The sequence below is a fragment of the Oncorhynchus nerka genome, linkage group LG13, assembly GCF_034236695.1.
Source record: "Oncorhynchus nerka isolate Pitt River linkage group LG13, Oner_Uvic_2.0, whole genome shotgun sequence".
Lineage (NCBI taxonomy): Eukaryota > Metazoa > Chordata > Actinopteri > Salmoniformes > Salmonidae > Oncorhynchus > Oncorhynchus nerka.
Genome location: NC_088408.1, coordinates 58564217 through 58580719, shown reverse-complemented (window position 1 = coordinate 58580719; position 16503 = coordinate 58564217). Strand labels below are relative to the sequence as shown.

The 16503-nt window shown below is 42.1% G+C and overlaps 1 long non-coding RNA gene across 3 annotated transcripts in view; it reads left to right on the top strand.

Annotated features, from left to right (window-relative positions):
- LOC115139739 (uncharacterized) overlaps positions 1-12637 on the top strand; it is a 62855-nt gene extending 50218 nt beyond the window's left edge. For 2 of the 3 annotated variants that reach the window (XR_003865154.2, XR_010465598.1), the window contains exons 3-4: positions 5605-5682; positions 12201-12637. This is a non-coding gene — a long non-coding RNA (uncharacterized LOC115139739). Of the gene's footprint in view, positions 1-1412; positions 1507-5604; positions 5683-12200 lie in introns of all 3 variants that reach the window. The other variant, XR_003865152.2, reaches the window with a different exon arrangement.
- The last annotated feature ends 3866 nt before the right edge of the window (positions 12638-16503 follow it).

Genomic DNA, 16503 nt, shown 5'->3' with positions numbered 1-16503 from the left:
CCGCGTCCACGCCTTCACACGATTTACTGTTGTTGTTTACACAATCCAAAAACGGTCCATTACTAATCTCAATCTGGGTCAGGCGGGCATAATTTGAAAGCCTGTTCCATTGCCAACATGACTAACTGAGTTATAACATACGATCTTACGGTGTTGCGCTTTCACAATGCAATTCAGGGAAACAGATCATCATTTTGGTGCGCATAGAAAGGAGTCACGAGTATATTCAGGTGTATGTGACGCATTAATGTTCTTCACAATAGACAAACATAAGCTCAGAACTACCCAGGTTATGGCACCATGTCATCTTGTAACTGTACATCAAAGATAGTGATCATAAATGTTGACACTGTGTTTTTATGATATGGAAATGTGAAGTGGCAGGGCGGGGCGGCAGGGTAGCCTAGTGGGTAGAGTGTTGGACTAGTAACCGGAAGGTTGCAAGTTCAAACCCCTGAGCTGACAAGGTAAAAAATCTGTCGTTCTGCCCCTGAACAGGCAGTTAACCCACTGTTCCTAGGGCCGTCATTGAAAATAAGAATTTGTTCTTAACTGACTTGCCTAGTTAAATAAAGGTAAGAATAAAATTTTAAAAAAGTGCACATTTGAACTCATGGGTGTTTGGCTTGCTTGTATGACATTGAAGCGGTATTTATTACAGTCCTCAACATCTCCATTTTCAAAATACATAGAGTCTTAATTTACAGCATTTCCCTCACTCAGACAACAAACCATTTGCCCAATTAGCGGGAGGGATGGGGGGGGGCAACTTCTTGTCACGCGAGGTGTTCAGAACGTCTGTCAGTCAAAACCCATACAGCGCTGGTAAATCTCTGATGTCATGTGTAGCATGTTACTGTACAGCCAATGGATTCCAAATGTAGCCATTTATCAGTGGCCAAATGTTCAACCTGTACGAGTGTAAAGGGCAACCTAAGTTTCTCTTGTGTTTTTTTGAGTGTGAATTGGTGCGGCTCTAGGTATAGATCTCAGTGGCTGGAGGCAGACAGTTCAAAACAAACACTGCTCACCGATATCATCTAATCTGCGAAACACCATTATCGTCTAAGATATCTCCACACAGCCCCCCTCCCTTTTCCTCCCCCTTCCTCCTACTCAACCCACTCTCTCTCTCTCTACACCCTTTGAGCTAATAATACAGAAAAAGATTACTTGTGGAAAAAGCTGTTGTGTTGAGGCGGAGGGTGAATGGAGACCATTGTTGTGGTGTAAACGGACTCTACAGCAGGTTGTTTGATCCTGTTTGGGCCTGAAAAGGCTTTTTTTTTTTAAGTCACATCAGCTGGAGGGTCAGGGAACAAGACTCTACCCCCCCTGTATTGCTCTACCGCTGATCTCTGTCTCTCTCTTTCTTTCGTTCTTTTTTTCTCTCTGTCTCTCACTCTCTCTAGCCCTCCCTTTTCGCCCTCGGCCTCTCTGTCTCTGGTGGAGGCTCTGGCTCGGATAAGGTGTCAACTACATAGAACACAACTACTAGTTAATATGGTGAGTTATACGAATTATGAAATGGCACAGCCACTCTGAGGTTGGCTAGATGCTTCACCATGGTCATTTTAGTCCACATTATCCCCAGTGATACAATGTGGCATTGTTTACATAACAATGATAATACCATAGTATTGCATAGCCTACAATATCTTTACTGTTTTGGTGTTGAATGGCCCTTCTAGGCCACAGTTAGATTTCCACTATTGTATCGTCAATTTACGATATGTTTGGTGTTCAGCATGGACAACAAGCATGCAAATATCACGGTCCCATTATGCAAGCTTTCTTTGTCTGGGAGCTTTCTTGTCCTGGAGGTACAAATAAAGAGGCAGACGGGAAGACACTGTGTTTTTTGGAAGGAGATTTGTGTCTGCACCCATCTGTGCTCCCAACCTTTTCAAACCTTTTCAGACATGAGAAACTGCACATGCATTTGCATAAGAATAATTGACACTTAAAATTAGCTTTTCAATCACAGAGGATTATCTTTCCTGAGCATACGTGCAAGAAGAGAGCGCTGTCATATTGGAAAATATTAAAGCGAGGGCAGGGTGAGCGAGAGGAGGTGTCATAAAATATGAACTCCTTTACTTCTGTTTGCGAGACTGGATTTTATGCATTTTTTTAGCGGGACAATATTTTATTTGGTGTAATATTTAACCAAACTATGACTGTGCGTAACCATTTTGAGTGTCAGCAATGGTATTAAATGTTCATCGTTTAAAAAGAAAAAGTTCTAAGACTTGAGTGTGAACATTTGAACCGATCAACCGACCTATGTTCACCTCAATAGAAAAGTGCACAGATCATAAGTGGCGAATGTTAGGCAGAGTGGAGAGTTTGGACACAGAGCATTTAAGCAAGTGCACTGTTGAATAATTGACAGTGGCTTATGAAAAGGATCTCTTCAGGATGAACCTCAAGTTGAATCCAGGCCTCAAGCAAACAGACAGACACACACACACACACACATTTCATTGTCGCATTCAGCTCATTCAAGGCGTTGGCCCCGGAGATACATCTGTGCAGGTTTGTGGTGTCTTATTTAATTATTGTGTTACTCCTGGTTCAGCCATGTGTCTGTGTCTCCTGTACCTCCTACTCAGAATGCCATGAATTCATTATACTGAAAGGCAGACAGGACCCTGGTATGGGGTATGGATAGCTGCTGTTAGTCTCAGGCCTAGCCAGCAAAATAACGGGGAAAAGAGCCATAGAGAGGGGTTTGGGCTGTGATATGTGAAGGGGGAAAGAGGGGATTGGGTGGGGGTTGATGGGGGGAAGGGTTTGGGGGAAGGGAGGTGGAGGGGGGAAAGTCTCGGCGCCGGCCCCACCGAAGCGCTCAGCGTCCCCCGCTCATGGTATGGCGGATGTGTCTGGTGGTATCCATGACAACCCTTCAGCATGCCAGGGAGATACCACGGCGACATGGCCAAGGGCAGAGGGGGTAGACAGAGGGGGGGAGGGAGGAGAGCATGGAGATCCTTTAAGAACCACATATCTCGGTGACATTAATATTCACTCACACACAGTAGACTAAAGCCAGAGCCAGTTAGCTGTGTATAGACATACATATATTACCCACACCTTTCATCTGCCGCACTGCTCTTTGACTCATCAGTTCAACACGGATTTGGTCCAATCTATTCACACTCACCCAGAATGTAATTGTTGCTAGAGCATCAGCACATTGTCGTGTCTTTGTTTTAGCGTCTATTTTGAGTTTAAGGGGTGGTGGAGGTAGTGGTGTGTGTGCGTGTGTGGGATGGGGGTGCATGTATTCAGTTGTGTTTTAGGGGTTTTATACAGTTGTAGCCCCAACAATGGTTGCTGCTAATGGCTTGCTTTGCGAAGTTTTGTGACTGCACTAACACCATGTATACTCAGACAGACAGACATTCACAAAGAGTACAGAACATAGGACAGGGCAGGTGAATACATATCCTTCTCTTTCCAATACACTACACACAACACACACACACACACACAGATCAAACTGTGTTATAATAATACCATCTGGGACGTCATTGTGTCTTCACATAAGTAGTGCACAGAGCCTTTGCTATATTAGCCGCAGCGCAGATGTTTTTGTTTTTGTTTACAAAAGTATTGCAAAAAAGTATGTATGTGACATAACATACACACCTGTGCCTGCGAACACATACATGTGTACTAAACTCCCAGTTTAGTACACGTACAGTATATATGTTCCCAGGCACAAGTATGTATGTTATGCCACATAAATACACAGAGCCCCGGGGGGTATATTTTTAACCCAAACAGCCTGCACATTTGCTGAGGGGTTAAAGGTGTGAACATAAAATCAAATAAATAATTATGAGTTTTTGAAACTCTTTCAATGTACCTACAACTGGTGGGAAAGAGGGGGAAGGGAGCCAAAGAGAGTTATGTCGTGGTGCCACAATAGCCAGACTTAAGATGCGACTCTACTGTCAAAGGCTTCTACAAGAGAACCAAACAGGGACATAAAAATTGGTCAAAAATCCCAAACCCAAAGTCATATGAAGAGAAGTCAAGTCTGTGTCACTGTGGTCCGCTCATGAAACATAGTGATTCGGAAAGTATTCAGACCCCTTACCATTTCCACATTTTGTTACATTACAGCCTTATGCAAAAAATTTATTAAATAATTTTTTCCCCCTCATCAATCCACACACAACACCCCATAATGACAAAGCAAAAACAGTATTCAGACCCTTTACTCAGTACTTTGTTGAAGCACCTTTGGCAGCGATTACAGCCTCGAGGCTTCTTAGGAATGACGCTACAAGCTTGGCACACCTGTATGTCGGGAGTTTCTCCCATTCCTCTCTGCAGATCCTCTCAAGCTCTGTCAGGTTGGAAGGGGAGCGTTGCTGCACAGCTATGTTCAGGTCTCTCCAGAGATGTTCGATCAGGTTCAAGTCCGGGCTCTGGCTGGGCCACTCAAGGACATTAAGACTTGTCCCGAAGCCACTACTGTGTTGTCATCGCCGTGTGCTTGGGTCATTGTCCTGTTGGAAGGTGAACCTTCGCCCCGGTCTGAGGTTCTGAGCGCTCTGGAGTAGGTTTTCATCAAGGATCTCTCTGTACTTTAATCTGTTCATCTTTCCCTTGATCCTGGCTAGTCTCCCAGTCCCTGACACTGAAAACATCCCCACAGCATGATGTTGCCACCACCATGCTTCACCGTAGGGATGGTGCCAGATTTCCTCCAGATGTTACACTTGGCATTCAGGCCAAAGAGTTCAATCTTGGTTTCATCAGACAAGAGAATATTGTTTATCATGGCCTGAGAGTCCTTTAGGTGCCATTTGGCAAACTCCAAGCGGGATGTCATGTGCCTTTTACTGAGGAGTGGCTTCCATCAAGCCGCTCTACCATAAAGACCTGATTGGTGGGGTGCTCCAGAGATTGTTGTCCTTCTGGAAGGGTCTTCCATCTCCACAGAGGAACTCAGGAGCTCTGTCAGAGTGACCATCAGGTTCTTGGTCACCTCCCTGACCAAAGCCCTTCTCCCCCAATTGCTCAGTTTGGCCGGGCGGCTAGCTCTAGGAAGAGTCTTGGTGTTTCCAAGCGTCTTCCATTTAAGAATGACAGAGGCCACTGTGTTCCTGGGGACCTTCAGTGCTACAGACATTTTTTGGTACCCTTCCCCAGATCTGTGCCTCGACACAATCCCGTCTCGGGAAGCTCTACAGACAATTCCTTTGACCTCATGGCATGTTTTTTGCTCTGACATTCACTGTCATCTGTGGGACCTTATATAGACAGGTGTGTGCCTTTCCAAATCATGTCCAATGAATTGAAAAGACATCTCAAGGATGATCAATGGAAACAAGATGCACCTGAGTTCAATTTCTCATAGCAAAGGGTCTGAATACTTATGTAAATAAGGTATTTCTATAAACCTGTTTTCGCTTTGTCATTATGTGGTATTGTGTGTAGATTGATGAGGAGAAATATTTATTTAATACATTTTAATATATGGCTATAACGTAACAAAATGTGGAAAAAGTCAAGTGGTCTGAACACTTTCCCCTGTATTGTCAGTGGGAAAAACTTCTAACATCCCATTATGTTATTCTGTTTCAGGTGAGAGGAGCCAGACAGAGAGAAAGAGGATAGCTTCTGATTTGTCCATGTGTTAAGTATGGCCCGCAGATCGAAGAGGTGAGTGTGAGATCTGGCATTTCACATAGGTCTGTTCTTGTCCTCTCGTTAGCTGGGCCATATCTGTCTCAATAACCTCTTATCATGGATCAAATAATCCTTACCTCAACCAATTCATAGTCTGAAATAGTTTTGGCCCCAGATGTCCCTAAGATGTGATGAGTGACATTTTATCTGTCAAACACTGATTGAATGAGACAAAGAGAAACGCTGTGCAAATTAAATGGTCTGACCCACATTCTGTGGTGTTATCCATTTCTCTGAAGACCCTGGAAGCCCATTTATAAAAGTAAACCCTGGATGATCCCAGAAGTGAAGACTGGGCTTTTTCACAGTGCAGGAGAGACTATACATTATTTACTCTTTGACTGCAACACTGAAGGAGATAATGCAATGTTTCAAGCATCCAAAACAAATAGCTTCCTCTGGTGGAAAGGCTTTTCTTGTGCGTTTGGATCATGTCTGTTTCCATCCAACCTGACATATGCAAAAGTATGTCTCCTTAAGGTTTCTATAGTCCTGTACTGTAAAAAAATATTCTGTGGTGAATTGAAATTGATAACAAATGTTTTTCTAACAATAACACATACTTAATAAAAATGTATGTAAGTTGTTGAAATTTTTGTTAATGACATTTTACCAAAACAGTTCAATCGCAATATGTTGCTTAAAATAATTGAGTTGAACCCCCCCCCCATTTTGCCCTCAAAACAGACTCAATTCATAGAGGCATGGATTCTACAAGGTGTCGAAAGCGTTCCACAGGGTTTCTGGCCCATGTTGGCTCCAATGATTCCCACAGTTGTGTCAAGTTGGCTGGATGTCCTTTGGCACTTCAATATTTTGTCTTGCCCAGTCACCCTTTGAATGGCACACATACACAGTCCATGTAACATTTGTCTCAAGGCTTCTTTAACGTGTCTCCTCCCCTTCATCTACACTGATTGAAATGGATTTAACAAGTGACATCAGTAAGGGATCATAACTTTCACCTGGATTCACCTGGTCAGCCTACAGTGGGGCAAAAAAGTATTTAGTCAGCCACCAATTGTGCAAGTTCTCCCACTTAAAAAGATGAGAGAGACCTGTAATTTTCAACATAGGTACACTTCAACTATGACAGACAAAATGAGAAAAGATATTCCAGAAAATCACATTGTAGCATTTTTTATTAATTTATTTGCAAATTATGGTGGAAAATAAGTATTTGGTCACCTACAAACAAGCAAGATTTCTGGCTCTCACAGACCTGTAACTTCTTCTTTAAGAGGCTCCTCTGTCCTCCACTCGTTACCTCTATTAATGGCACCTGTTTGAAGTTGTTATCAGTATAAAAGACACCTGTCCACAACCTCAAACAGTCACACTCCAAACTCCACTATGGCCAAGACCAAAGAGCTGTCAAAGGACACCAGAAACAAAATTGAAGACCTGCACCAGGCTGGGAAGACTGAATCTGCAATAGGTAAGCAGCTTGGTTTGAAGAAATCAACTGTGGGAGCAATTATTAGGAAATGGAAGACATACAAGACCACTGATAATCTCCCTCGATCTGGGGATCCACGCAAGATCTCACCCCGTGGGGTCAAAATGATCACAAGAACAGTGAGCAAAAATTCCAGAACCACACGGGGGGACCTAGTGAATGACCTGCAGAGAGCTGGGACCAAAGTAACAAAGCCTACCATCAGTAACACACTACGCCGCCAGGGACTCAAATCCTGCAGTGCCAGACGTGTCCCCCTGCTTAAGCCAGTACATGCCCAGGCCCGTCTGAAGTTTGCTAGAGAGCATTTGGATGATCCAGAAGAAGATTGGGAGAATGTCATATGGTCAGATGAAACCAAAATATAACTTTTTGGTAAAAACTCAACTCGTCGTGTTTGGAGGACAAAGAATGCTGAGTTGCATCCAAAGAACACCATACCTACTGTGAAGCATGGGGGGTGGAAACATCATGCTTTGGGGCTGTTTTTCTGCAAAGGGACCAGGACGACTGATCCGTGTAAAGGAAAGAATTAATGGGGCCATGTTTCGTGACATTTTGAGTGAAAACCTCCTTCCATCAGCAAGGGCATTGAAGATGAAACGTGGCTGGGTTTTTCAGCATGACGATGATCCCAAACACACCGCCTGGGCAACGAAGGAGTAGCTTCGTAAGAAGCATTTCAAGGTCCTGGAGTGGCCTAGCCAGTCTCCAGATCTCAACCCCATAGAAAATCTTTGGAGGGAGTTGAAAGTCTGTGTTGCACAGCAACAGCCCCAAAACATCACTGCTCTAGAGGAGATCTGCATGGAGGAATGGGCCAAAATACCAGCAACAGTGTGTGAAAACCTTGTGAAGACTTACAGAAAATGTTTGACCTCTCTCATTGTCAACAAAGGGTATATAACAAAGTATTGAGATAAACTTTTGTTATTGACCAAATACTTATTTTCAACCATTATTTGCAAATAAATTCATTAAAAATCCTACAATGTGATTTTCTGGATTTTTTTTCTCATTTTGTCTGTCATAGTTGAAGTGTACCTATGATGAAAAGTACAGGCCTCTCATCTTTTTAAGTGGGAGAACTTGCACAATTGGTGGCTGACTAAATACTTTTTTGCCCCACTGTATGTCATAGAAAGAGCAGGTGTTCTTAATGTTTTGTATACTCAGTGTAATGTTCTCCCGAAATATCTCTACTGGTTTTCACTGTACAATCTGGACAATGGATTGCATTTATACATCTCATTCTTTAAAGGAGTTTTGAAATATGTTAAATACTTGTCTTTGCTTTTAAAATACCTTCAAAAGTCATTTAAATCAAGAATGTACCTTTCGAGTTGCTTTTTGGAGGACAAAGGTACTGCTTAAATGGATGAGCATTCCAGAAAAAGGAACAAAGCTGTGCGTGTGTGTGTGTGTGTGTGTGTGTGTAGTCAACCATTAGCCCCCTCCATCTGGCTGTGTCGCCTGTACCACCATAGAAAGCCACAGGGCCCATCCGAGGTAACTGAGCACTCTGGGATAGGTATAAGCAACGCCTAGTCACTCAGTGGTGGGATAGAGATGTGTTTAACACACAAAAAAGTACACGCCCACACACAGACAGTCACACACGTGCGTGAAACATGTGTGTAGTTTGACGTGGCTTTAGCTCCAGATAGATGTGTAAATGTGCAGACTCAAAGGGAGTAGGATGCAGAGAGTAGGATGTAAGAAAGAAAAAAAAGAACCTGCCTGCCACAAACGGCCAGAAGACAGGCATGCGAGAAGGGAGGGAGGGAAGGAGGCAGGCAGGCAAGAAGGGAGGGAGGGTGACAGGCAGGCAGGCAGGCAGGGAGTGCCCTTAAGGTGCTCTGTGCAAGCGAGGAGGTGTGCCCTTTGAACTCTGTTCGAGGCAAGGAGAGATGCAAAGTTGAATGCAGTGGGGCCCCATCCACTGAAAACCAGTTGCGTATTAGCAGCTACAGTATATATTTTAGTGCTCTCCAAATACCTGCACAAAACATAAAGTACCTTGTAATATACACTGCTGTGCTTACCACCAAAAATGTCAACTGCTGGACAGCAATGTATAAAGATGATAGCAAATGTATTTATCCTGAATAATTTTTACACTATTTAAAGCAATAACCGTATCTCTGTTGAAACTCCAGTAGCCCCAGCTGCTGTAGCAACATGGTATATACTTTCATAATGTCCCATAAAGGCTACCAGAGTCTCCATGCTTGTCAGCAGCCTCTATAGTTTCGAGAAACGTGATAGCATAATACCTTGTTGGAGGGAGTGTCTGGTGAGAGAGTGGTGGTGGTGGTGGGGGGTTGTACAGAGGATCTGAACCCAGGTTGGGGTGAGTGTAAGGGGGATCTGATAAGGCGTTCCCCAGCTCCATCGCCCCATCGCCCTATGAGAGAATAATAAGCGTCTGTAACACATAGACACTCCCAGACCTTGTGTCCCCAGCACAAAACCTGGCTGTCTTATCCACTTCTAAGAACATAATGTAAGGCAATACATGTGAGAAGGCCAGGGGAACAATGCGTGGAAAGTGCAGTGTGATATGAGGGAGACTCATGTCAGGAGCCATTGTTGTGGCCCTTTGTTGCTGTCGAGTACCTTTGGGAACTTTGAACTCAGAGTCCTCTTCATCTGCAGGCCTGGAGTTTGTATGTGGTGAAATGTATGCAAAATGTATAGTAGAAAGTTCACTCTTAGAAAAAAGGTTCCAAAAGGGTTTAGGTGGGAATTCGTGCTTCAGCAAACAAAAGACAGTAGGGGTGTTCAATGACAAAAATCACGAGAAGGGCTTAACAAGAAGAAATTCCAAAAGGACTAATTCAAGGTAGAAAGGAGTTGGAGCACTCAAGAAAAAAAGCAAAGATTTATTTATTTTAGGGTTATTCTGCGGTCCCCACAGGATAACCCTTTTTGGATCTGTGGAAAGGGTTCTACCTGGAACCCAAAATAGTTCTAGCTGGAACCATAAAGAGTTAGTCACAGGGTTCTCCTATGTGGACGGCTGAAGAACCATTTTAGGCTCTAGATGGTAAATTCTTAGAAAAAAAGGTGCTATTCCTCGTGTTTTTGACAGTAGCTACAGCATGTGTGTTTGTTGTGCTGTACTTGTAAGTCATATGTTTGGATGAACAGTTGGTTTGAATCAAAATAGAAACTGTATTGTAACATACATTGGCTTGCGAAAGTATTCACCCCCCTTGGCATTTTTCCTATTTTGTTGCCTTACAACCTGGAATTAATATGGATTTTTGGGGTGTTTGTATCATTTGATTTACACAACATTTACACAACACTTTGAAGATGCAAAATATATTTTATTGTGAAACAAACAAGAAATAGGACAAAAACCGGACAATTTGAGCGTGCATAACTATTCACCCCCACAAAGTCAATTTTTTGTAGAGCCACCTTTTGCAGCAATTACAGCTGCAAGTCTCTTGGGGTACAGTATGTCACTATAAGCTTAGCACATCTAGCCACTGGGATTTTTGCCCATTCTTCAAGGCAAAACTGATCCAGCTCCTTCAAATTGGATGGGTTCCGCTGGTGTACAGCAATCTTGAGATCTGGGCTTTGACTAGACTATTCCAAGACATTTAAATGTTTCCCCTTAATTAAACCACTCAAATGTTGCTTCAGTATTATGCTTAGGGTCAATGTCCTGCTGAAGGGTGAACCTCCGTCCCACTCTCAAATCTCTTGAAGACTGAAACAGGTTTCCCTCAAGAATTTCCCTGAATTAGGCACCATCGATCATTCCTTCAATCCTGACCAGTTTCACAATCCCTGCCGATGAAAATCATCCCCACAGCATGATGCTGCCGCCACCATGTTCCACCGTAGGGATGGTGCCAGGTTTCCTCCAGACGTGACACTTACCCACAGCATGATGCTGCCACCACCATGCTTCACTGTGGAGATGGTGTTCTCGGGGTGATGAGAGGTGTTGGGTTTGCGCCAGACATAGCGTTTTCCTTGATGGCCAAAAACATAAATTTTAGTCTCATCTAACCAGAGTACCTTCTTCCATATGTTTGGGGAGTCTCCCACGTGTCGTTTGGTGAACACCAAATGTGTTTGCTTATATTTTTCTTTAAGCAATGGCTTTTTTCTGCCCACTCTTCTGTAAAGCCCAGCTTTGTGGATTATACGGCTTAAAGTGGTCCTATGGACAGATACTCCAATCTCCTCTGTAGAGCTTTGCAGCTCCTTCAGGGTTCTTTGGTCTCTTTGTTGCCTCTCTGATTAATGCCCTACTTGCCTGGTCCGTGAGTTTTGGTGGGCAGCCCTCTCTTGACAGGTTTGTTGTGGTGCCATTTTTGAATAATGGATTTAATGGTGCTTCATGGGATGTTCTTGTATATTTTTGTATAACCCAACCCTGATCTGTACTTCTCCACAACTTTGTCCCTGACCTGTTTGGAGAGCTCCTTGGTGTTCATGGTGCCGCTTGCTTGGGGGTACCCCTTGCTTAGTGGTGTTGCAGACTCTGGTGCCTTTCAGAACAGGTGTATATATACACTGAGATCATGTGACACTTAGATTGCACACAGGTGGACTTTATTTAACTAATTATGTGACTTCTGAAGGTAATTGGTTGTACATATCTTATTTAGGGACTTCATAGCAAAGGGGGTGAACACATATGCACGCACCACTTTTCTGTTTTAAATTATTTTTGAAACAAGTTTTCACTTCACCAATTTGGACTATTTTGTGTATGTCCATTACATGAAATCCAAATAAAAATCCATTTAAATTACAGGTTGTAATGAAACAAAATAGGAAAAATGCCAAGGGGGATGAATACTTTTGCAAGGCACTGTAAACACATAGCTGTCCATTGGATAACAAAAGGAAAATACTATTCATTGCCTGGGGTATGAAAGTTATGCCCCTCCAAGTTCAAAGTTCCAAGTTCACCCAAGACACAAGAGTTTAACATGACGAGAATGATCACTTGGACAGAGATTATATTGTTAAACTAATAGTGTGTGTTTGTCTTGTCTAGGTGGAGCATCTATCTGGGTGACTCTCTACAGCTGTCTCGAGTGGAGAGAGAGGCATGGACTGTCATTTCCATCTGATCATCAACAACAGTCAAGATACAGTATGCTGATGAAGGATACAGCAAACTACTATTTCTTATCAGCATGCATAGTCAGCACTCAGTCATTTCTGTATCATTGTGATTTAAAAATCAGTTGCAAAACTGTTTACATTCTACTGGGCTGTAAAAGTACAACATCATTTATTCTGAATTGTAAAAGTCTTTATTGTTGTACTGGATTTCATGTGAATCTGTCCTTAGAATTTAGTATAAGTGAACCCACAGTGCACTTGCTCTTCATCTGAAATATGAATTGATTGAAACAGTACATCAAGACAATATTTTTGTACGTTCTCAAATCACTGTATTTTCTCAATAAATGGAATAAAGTATATTCAATCATATTTTTGAGAAGTATTAATTTTCCCCACATGATTTCTGTCTACAGTAAGCCTTGTCTGTATACCTTTGACATAATTAGGTCCTCTGTGGGATCAAAGGAGAACGGCTGCTGACATGGCTGTAGTTGTTTCTGATGGCCCCTGACAATGCTGAGAAACATACAGTTTGCTTACAGTACAAAGACAGTATGTATTCCTACATTGTCAATGTGTTAGCATATGTCAAATTAGACACAACTGTAAAATCTCAAATGGATAAGATATTAGCTATGCTCATTACCCGAAGCACCTTGTCAACCAGAGAACTTTGTAGCATAGCCACATGTCAGGTTACTGTTTGAATCTTCTGTGTTTCTCCTACATACCCCACATGTGACATGGAATAATAAATGCAAATAGATTTAATTACATTTTAAAATGAATGAGTTCACATACAAAGCACACACTTAAATTACATACAATTACATTAAGGCAACACTGGCATTAACAAAGCATTCATAATCTAGGTGTCATCAGAGAGGAAGACAGAGAGAGAGGTCATGACTTGAAAGGCCACGCCGCAACAGTCCCGAGGAGGAAAGGAGGGAGAGAAGTGTATCTCACCATAGTAGTACGGAAAAAGTAAGAAAAATGTATGCATTCACGACTGTAAGTCACTCTGGATACACCTCTTCTCTCAATCTCTTCCCCTTCTCCCTCTTTCTCCTTCCTCACCCTCTCCCTCCTTTCCATTTCCCTTATCAACTATCTCTCTCTCCCTCCCCTCTTTTCACTCTCTTTCAGATGGTAGATCAGAGTCTAGTCTTCCTATTCGCCCTGTCATCACATTATTCACGCAGCCCCATCCCTTAATTGGGCCTGTATCATCATATCATGTAGAGTACCTGGACGCTGCAGGAGATGAAAGATGGCTTCAATCTTTCCCTTACACACACACACACCAGTGTGTGTGCCAGTGGAGGTTGGTGGGAGGAGCTATAGGAGGACAGGCTCATTGTAATGGCTGGAATCAATGGAACGGCGTCAAATATGTGGTTTCCATATGGTTTGATCTGTCTGATACCGTTCCATTGATTCCATTCCAGCTATTACAATGAGCCTGTCCTCCTTTAGCTCCTCCCACCAGCCTACACCGGTGTGTGCTAACCAAGCTAGAGTGGAGCTGCGATAAACTGTCGTTATGTCCCATATTTTATTAACAAATTCAAATAGTACAATTTTTTTTTTTTAAAGGTCCTATGTACCGTATCTCAGTCAGACAATCCAATCTGTCTCTTGCAGTCCCGTTGCACTTATGAAGAAAAAAAAATATATATATATATCATAAGGATGTGGTACTGGTGATGTTAAACACTTCTCCAATTGTTGTTGAGATCTGATATTTGGCGCAGCACAAGATGAGACGTAGGCCAATGGCATAGGCCTATCGTTAACCAATCACATTTCTCAAATCCTAAATTCCAGCTAAATGTATAACTACTTACAAAAAGTGTGCTTCTGACGAAGAGCTAGCTACAAAAGTAAGTAAATAGCCTTGGTAGAGTGAAAGATATCGTAAAACTTGTGAAGCTCTCAATGTTCATTAGTTTCTCATTCAACATACTCTATATACTGCCAATTCATTCAATCCTGTTTCAAAAGTCTCCCTTCCTAACAGTTCCCTGAGACTCACCAGAAATGTTTACATGGTCACATATTCACAGATTTTCATAAAACAGCCACACATATAGTCTCTCTTTTCTGCATTACAAAATGTATTTTTATTGTATTAATATTATTTATCTGTTATTTTTACAGTATTGAAAATCATACCGTCAATATTTCGAAATACCCCGCTATACGTAATAAATTGTTTATTTTTATTTAATTTAATTTAACCTTTTTTTTTAACATATATCGCCCAAGCCTACACTGTTGCAACACAAGCAAAACATATGCTTGAGACTGTTACGTAGAGTAGGTACACTCTTAGAGTAAATGGTTCCAAAATAGTTATTTGGCTGTCTCCATAGGAGAACACTTTTTGGTTCCAGATAGAACCCTTTTTGGTATCAGGTACAACCATTTTTGGGTCCATGTAGAACCCTCTGTGGAAAGGGTTGTACATGGAACCCAACAGGGTTCTACCTGGTTCTGCATTGGGGACAGCCAAATAACCCTCTTTAGGTTCTAGATGGCACCTTTTTTTCTATGTACGCAGGGACTGGTAACTCCAGTCCTCGAGGGCCTGAATGGTGTCACACTTTTCCCCCATCCCTAGCAAACACAGCTGACTAAACGAATTGAATTGTAAACTGAAGATCATGATTAGTTGATTATTGGAGTCAGGTGTGTTAGCTGGGGCTCGGGCAAAAATGTGACACCACTCCAGCCCCCGAGGACTGGAGTTGCCCATAACTGATGTAAAAAGTGAGGAAAGTGGCCATACTGAAAATGAAACTACACTACCCATAACACCTTGGCAGTGGGGACACAAGGTTTCCTCCCGCAGTACACAACACATTCTCTCAGATTGAAATATACTTTATGTATATTAGTATTATGTGTGTTTTGTCCATGACCAACTTTTTCAAATATTTGACCCAGACATGTGTCATGACTTTTACTATTACCAGTATAAAGACAGAACAGAGAATACAAAATGTAACCTCCCATCAATCTCAACTCAGGACCTCGAAGCCAGCTTCACTGCTTGTTTTCATTGTTCCTCTCTAATCGGGGACTGATTTAGACCTGGCACACCAGGTGGGGGCAATTAATTTTCAGTTAGAATAGAAAACCCGCAGGCTTCGGGCCTCGTAGAGTAAGAGTTGAATAGCCCTGCGTGGACTACTCTATTGTTGACGAGAATATAATTAGATTATTCATCAGAAATGGTTTAGTGTAAACATTCAGATTAAGTATTTCTTGTCATATGTAATCCAGCATTAGCAATGAAAAATGGATGCCAGGGATCAAATTCTATACGCCTGATTGTTTGACGAATGTCTATTGAAATCCAATGAAGACTGATGCAACATTTGAAGTCATGGATGACGGGGTAAACCATTCTTCCTGGAATCGTAATGCTGGGCTCTACATTTTTCAGCACAATTGAATTGAGCCAGGAGCATTTGGGAACCACAAAAAGCTCTGCCGGCCTTGCTCTGGAGTCACTTAGGATTGATCCCCAGTAAACGGTGAAGAATTTCACTGTTGACACGTCATTTGAAGGAAAAATGTTCAGAAGAGTTTCTTTTGACCTTGGTAGGGCAGGCGAGGAGTATCTAACTTCTAAACTCCATTATGTCTGAGAGAGAGGTATTTTTTCCTCTCTTTTTTTAAAGTCACAGTATTTCACTTTTATCTGCAGTTAACAGGACTTTGTTATCTTATTTGGTTTGGGAGAACACTCCCAAGTACCATCCTCCTCATGATCCCAACGGGTGGCCAGATAATAAACCCAATTCTTTAAGTTTGGAAACTTCTCTGCAAGAAAAATGACATATAACTGTATATACTGTAGTGTTTTCCACACAATTCTCCCCCAGGAGAAAGATAAGTAAGTAAAGCAGGGCTGTTAGGAGAAACTTATTTTTGTATTTAAAAAAATATATATATTTATCCTTTATTTAACTAGGCAGAAGAGGAGAAACTGTAGGAAGAGGTAATGTGAAGTAGCATGCTTGTAGAATGGTAGAAAGGTAAACGGACATACTGTACTATCTTACAGGCAGTGTGATGCACATGACGGAACATAGCATTGGAACGTATAGGTCTATTTATACATTTTAGGACCCACACTCAAACCCTCCACCCCAACCCTGCCCATCTTCCGAAAGTATCTGAAACTCGACATCTTCAAAGAATATCTTAAATAACCC